Source organism: Merops nubicus, unplaced genomic scaffold, assembly GCF_000691845.1.
Source record: "Merops nubicus isolate BGI_N331 unplaced genomic scaffold, ASM69184v1 scaffold10339, whole genome shotgun sequence".
In the NCBI taxonomy this organism is placed as follows: Eukaryota; Metazoa; Chordata; class Aves; order Coraciiformes; family Meropidae; genus Merops; species Merops nubicus.
This window is the reverse complement of record NW_008630224.1, coordinates 5874-11782: the sequence shown is the minus strand read 5'-3', so window position 1 is coordinate 11782 and position 5909 is coordinate 5874.

Sequence of the window (5909 nt, the reverse complement as noted above, 5' to 3'; positions counted from 1 at the left end):
AATTATGTCCCATCCCTGAGGCCTCCTACCATAGGACAGGTATTCCAGGCTCTTGCACACTTCCTAGGAGGTGTAGAGTCCTGGGTGGCCTTCAGTTCTGCCTCTGTCCCCTTGACACTGAGAAGAGAGGCTGAAATTGTTGACCCTGAGGGTGTTGAGCTCCTGGCCCAGGTTGTCCAGAGAGGTGGTCAATGCTCCATCCCTGGCACCATCCCAGGGGAGGTTGGCCGGGGCTCTGAGCACCCTGCTCTAGCTGCAGATGTCCCTGCTCCCTGCAGGGGATGGACTGGATGCCCTTTGAAGGTCCCTTTCAGCCAAAAATAGTCTATGATTCCATGATTTCTCTTTCATGGGGACCTGGGGAGCTAAGGAAGCATAAAGGAGGATCAAAGAAGGGAAGAAAAGGAGAAAGGATCAGCTTGGAGTGTTTATTGGGATGAAGAAAGATGGCACTTGGTATGTACAGAGCAGGAATAATGTTCAGGAAAGGACAAAGTACGTGATGCATCCACACTTCTCATCCTTGTGTATGCTACCAGTGATGACCACACTCTGAAATACTCATTTTAGATCCAGCAAGAGCTGATCTTCTCTTGAAACATGAAATTAAGGTGGTGCCTACTGAGAAGACGACAGCTCACAGAACATTTCAGCCACAAAGTAGGTGGAAAACCTGTCATCGAGCAGTTGGTTCTACTTTACAGACAAACCCTGGAGATGCCAAGGGCCAGCAGGACCTGGGCAGCCTGGCAGCCTGAGATGCTGATCCTGCTATGCTGTGGCCTGTCACAAAGATATCTGGCCATCCCTGGCAGAACTTTAGCTCTATCAGCCTTCAAGACAACTCATCTCTGTAACAAGTCATCTGAGGAGAGGAGCTCAGGCCAGCAGGTATCTACAGTGCCAGAGAAATTCTTAACTGTCCAAGTGAAGGGGACAGGTCTTGTGCTTCAAGACTGCCAGCCAGCCATATGATGCTGAGACTGTTTCTACCCTCCCAGTCAGGGTCTTCCATCAGCTTTCCTGCTCACAGGCAACCCAGCTCTGATCTCCCAAGCATTCAGGGTGAAAACATTGAGCTCCTTTGGGTTTCACATCAGTATCTGCCCAGGCTCCTCCTGGGTTTGCATTACTTTCCTCCCCTGGGAGTAGAGCATCACTCTCCACCTTCAAACTCCTCCTCAGACTTGTGTTTCCTTGGCTGACTTTTGTGTTTCTCCTCTTCTTGCCTCCCTTCAACTTCTGCACCTTGGAGCTGTAGCCTTCCTTTCACTGAATCACAGAATGGTTTGGGTTGGAAGGGACCTTCAAGATCACTGAGTTTCAACCCCTCTGTGTTGCAGGGACACCTCCCACTAGAGCAGGTTGCTCAAAGCCCCATTTAACCTGGTCTTGAACACCTCCAGTGATGCAGCAGCCACAATTTCCCTGGGCAACCTGTGCCAGTGTCTCAGCACCCTCACAGTGAAGAACTTCTCCCTGATTTCTAATCTAAATCTCCCCTCTTCCAGTTTGAAGCCATTACCTCTTGTCCTATCACTACAAGCCCTTATAAAAAGTCCCTTCCCAGAGTTCTTGTAGGCCCCCCTCAGACACTGAAAAGCCACAAGAAGGTCTCCCCAGAGTCTTCTCTTCTCCAAGGCTGAACAACCCCAATTTCACACTTCCTTTGTTGCTTCCTTTCCTCCTTACCTTTTTTTTGGTTTTGGGATGGTTGCATCCATAATCCTGACCCCGGTGAGTTTTAAAGACACCCAAGTCTTCCCTCACACCCAGATTTTAGCTTTATAGTACTGCACAAAGATTCAGGGGTGATGTAAAAAAAAACAATGAGAGAAAATCCCTCTGCCTGTAATTCCAAAGAGATTTCCTAGGATTTTATTATTAACACTTCATGTAATGCCCTAAGGGGAGTGAAGTGCTCCCTGGTTGCCCAGTGAACCACACCAAACACATAACCTGTGCCTCAAGGGACTGAGGAGGTTAAAGCTAGGAGAGGCTACAAAACAATATGAATAATTGCCAGGTAGCTGCACGTTCCCAGCTGGAATGTCTCCTGGCAAGGGAGCTTTGCAAAAGGAGTGGGAATGGGATGCTCATCCCAGCTTAGCAGCAAACTGCTCCAGGAATGAGCAGTGGAAGGAAGACTTGAGAGGAAATGTCAGATTAAAGAGAAGACCAATTTGTTCCCATTGTCTCATTTGCTCCTCATGCTCTTGTGGTTGCCTACAGGTGAGTGAAGGCAAAGAGCAGAAGCTGCAGCTGCTGTCTCCAGTCCCTCAGCAACGTCGTGGGAGTTGTTCTGGTGAGAGGGAAGAGCTGCAGGTTGGGGTCTCAGATCCTTAGTGGAAGACTTGGAGTAGTTCACTTAGATGTCACAGAATCCCAGCATGGTGGGGATGGGAATGGACCTCTGGGGATCATCTCATCCCACCCCCCTGCTCCAGCAGGGTGCCCAGGGTCACATCCAGGGGGGTTTGGGATCTCTCCAGAGCAGGAGACTCCACAGCCTCTCTGGGCAGCTGCTCCAGCATCCTCACAGGGAAGTTTTGCCTCATGTCCAAACGTGTACCAAAGTAGAGAGAAACCAGATCCTAGACAGCACCAAAACTCTTGCTTTACATTAAACACTAAAAGGGTTTAGAGAAAAGAGGGAAGAAGACCCTTGTCCAACAGACCTGAGTAGCCCAACATCTAGCAAGAGGGCAGAAGCTTGAAAACATTTTGCCTACTCCCAGCCAGGCTCTAACAATTCACCTTTAAGACCTCCTTTCTACTTTGGCTTTGCCTCCTTTCAGCCAGCCACCTTGCTCTCCTCTGGTGAGGTGAATCTTCTGCTAACCCTGCAGAACCTGGCTGCTCCTTCCACCTTCAGCAGAGCTCCACCACCAACTCAGCCAGCCTCACATCTCAGCAGTGCCTCAGCAACGCCAGCTCAGTTTTATTTCTTCCTTTCATTACCCCACACCTAATGCCCTCTGAAAAGCTGAGGGGAGGAGCTGTGGAGGTTTAAAGAAGTCACTCCAAGCACAGATGAAGGTTGTGGTTACCCCAAGAGCTGAGCTACATTTTTTTTTCCTTTTCATGGGACCACTTGGTTTCACAAAGAGTAAAACTTAATCTTTGTCAGATATGGTTGAAACCAGTGAGAGAGGGTGAAAGAGAGAAATGGAGTAAGCTGGCAGCTGGTCACAAGTGGTGTTCCCCAGGGGACCTGTTCTTTTGAAGCTCTTTATCAATGATCTGGATCACTATCAGCAGTAGTGTGCCCAGCAGGACTAGGGCAGGGGTTGTCCTCCTGGATTTGACACTGAGGAGGCTGCTCCTTCAATCCTGGCTTCAGTTTTGGCCCCTCCCTCCAAGAAGGACCTTGACAGTCACTGTCCCTGGAGGTGTTCAAAAAACGTGTGGACTTCAGGACATGGTTTAGTGGTCATGAGACTGTTGGGTTGATGGTTGGACTTGATGATCTTGGAGGTCTTTTCCAAATTTAGTGATTCCATGATGGGCTGGAGCATGGCCACAGAAGAACAATGAAGCTGGGGGAGGGTCTAGAGCCCAAGTGTGGGGAGGAGCAGCTGAGGGAGCTGGGGGTGCTGAGCCTGGAGCAAAGGAGGCTCAGGGGAGACCTCCTGGCTCTGCACAGCTCCTGACAGGAGCCTGGAGCCAGGGGGGGGTCGGCCTCTGCTCCCGAGGAACAAGGGAAAGGACAAGAGGAAACAGCCTCAAGTTGTGCCAGGGGAGGTTAAGGTTGGACACGAAGAACAATTTTTCCCCAAAAGGTTGTCAAGACCTCAACCAGGCTGCCCAGGGCAGTGGTGGAGTCCCCATCCCTGGAGGTATTTCAAAGCTGTGGAGATGTGGTGCTGAGGGAGATGGGTTAGTGGTGACCTGGCTGTGCTGGTTGGACTTGATGATCTTAAAGGTCCCTTCCAACCAAAACAATTCTATGATTCTATGATTTTATATATGCTTAACTGACCTGGAAACCAGGCTAAAAAGGAGGCAGCACTTTAAGTAGTTGAATTGATAGCAAAAGAAATACAGTGTTGATAAAATAATTCACCTGGGTGAAAGACAACCTAACATTAAATAACAGAACATTTGGAAGTCAGGGCATATTTCAGCAGTCAATCCAGCCTGCTGCTGCTAGCTCTGCACGTTTCCAATGTGGTGTGCATCAGGAGTCAGGCAGCTTGAAAAGCAGCACACTGCTCAGATACAGGTTAAAAAGAACATCTATGGAATGTCCCCCACCAGGACAGTTAGGTGTGCCAGCACTGCTTACCAGTAAGGCCACCTTTAAACCATCTTCAAACCAGTTTCTCAGACACTTCTCCATCATGAGAACATTATTTGTGCTCATGGTGTTGGTTTCAGATTGAAGTGAGGCTCAGTGAGAAACAGGAACGACAGCATCAGCCACCACCACAGACAGTTTAGAGGAAGGGGCTGATGTGGTGCTGAAGCAGATGAGAAGCAGTCACAGAATCTGTTCCACCACCTCTGCTGGAGAGGAAATCACCTCTGGAAAAGCAGCAACAACGTGCAATGGAAGTGGTGGGGGTAAGGGTGGAAATAGCCACCACTGCCACGACTATTTCTGCAGCAATCAACACCTCTGGAAGGAAAAAGAGGATTCTATGTTAAGTCATGGGTGGTAGGAAGCCAACACATCACTACAAAGGAGGAATTGTTCCATTCTGGACACGAGGGTTGCAAACAGAGGCACCAACATCCATGTTACAACCTGCTAGCAGCCACAGCGTGTTGAAGGGATTAAAAGCTAACCTCACACCACCATTCCTCTTCAAATCCTGTGCCATGCCAGGGTCTTCCAGCTTCTCAGCTTAAACATCCCTATGGCTGCATCAGCCCAACTCTGCCTGTCCCTAATGGGAGAGGTGTGGAGCTCCCCTGTAAAACGTTGCTGAAAGCTCAAAACTGGCCCCCAGAATTAAAATAAAAACTACAAAGTGAGGGGTAAAAAGAAGATGGGAGTCGAGGGGGAAATCAAAGCAGAGAATTCACCAGGAGGTAGAGGTTTTATCAAAGCTATTGGCTCGTTAGGCAGAAAATCTGCCTGTGTGTTAGCACTGCAGAGCTGTGGGTTTGGCTTCAGGGCAGACACCTTTGTCTTGACACTTGTAAAACACCAATTAGGATCTTGGGTGAACTACAAACAAATCAACATTAAAACAAAGCAGCGAAACAGAACCATTTGTATATCCTGGAGTCACTTGGACAATTCAGCTCTCTGGAGAGAGACCACATTCTCTCCTCTCTATTAGTCTTGCTCATGTGTGGAGCTGGTCTCCAGGAGTTAAAAAGCACAAACTTTGATTTCTCTCCGTGCTTTGGTTCAGGAGTTCACCACAGGATGCTGCCCTGGGAATTCTTGTTAGCCTCTTTGTGTCCATGTATTCAAGTTAAATTAGTGGAGCTGGAGGAGCAGAGTACTCTGCAAGCTGCAAAGGCCACCAAGGAGCCTCTTAAACGTGGCACAAGGCAGCCCTGGGGCACCACTGTGCTCCCAGTGTGAAACTGAGGGTACCTGTTACATATCTTCTCAAGAGAGATGGGACATTTGGGAGGTTAAAGACTGCTGGAATGGTGCTGGAGGGCTGTATTGGGTGGAAGGAGACAGATCTTGCTCAGACTTGTCCATAGGGTGGGATTGGGAAGGCTCCCTGGCACAGACTATCTCCAGATCATAGATTGTTTTGGATTGTAAGGGACCTTCAAGATCACCAAGTTCCAAGCCCCCTGCCATGGGCAAGGACACCTTCCAGTAGATCAGGTTTCTCAAAGCCCCATCCAAAGCTGTGAATACTTCCAGTGATGGGACATAGAATCATAGAATCCTTTAGGTTGGAAGGGACCTCCAAGATCATCAAGTCCAACCATCG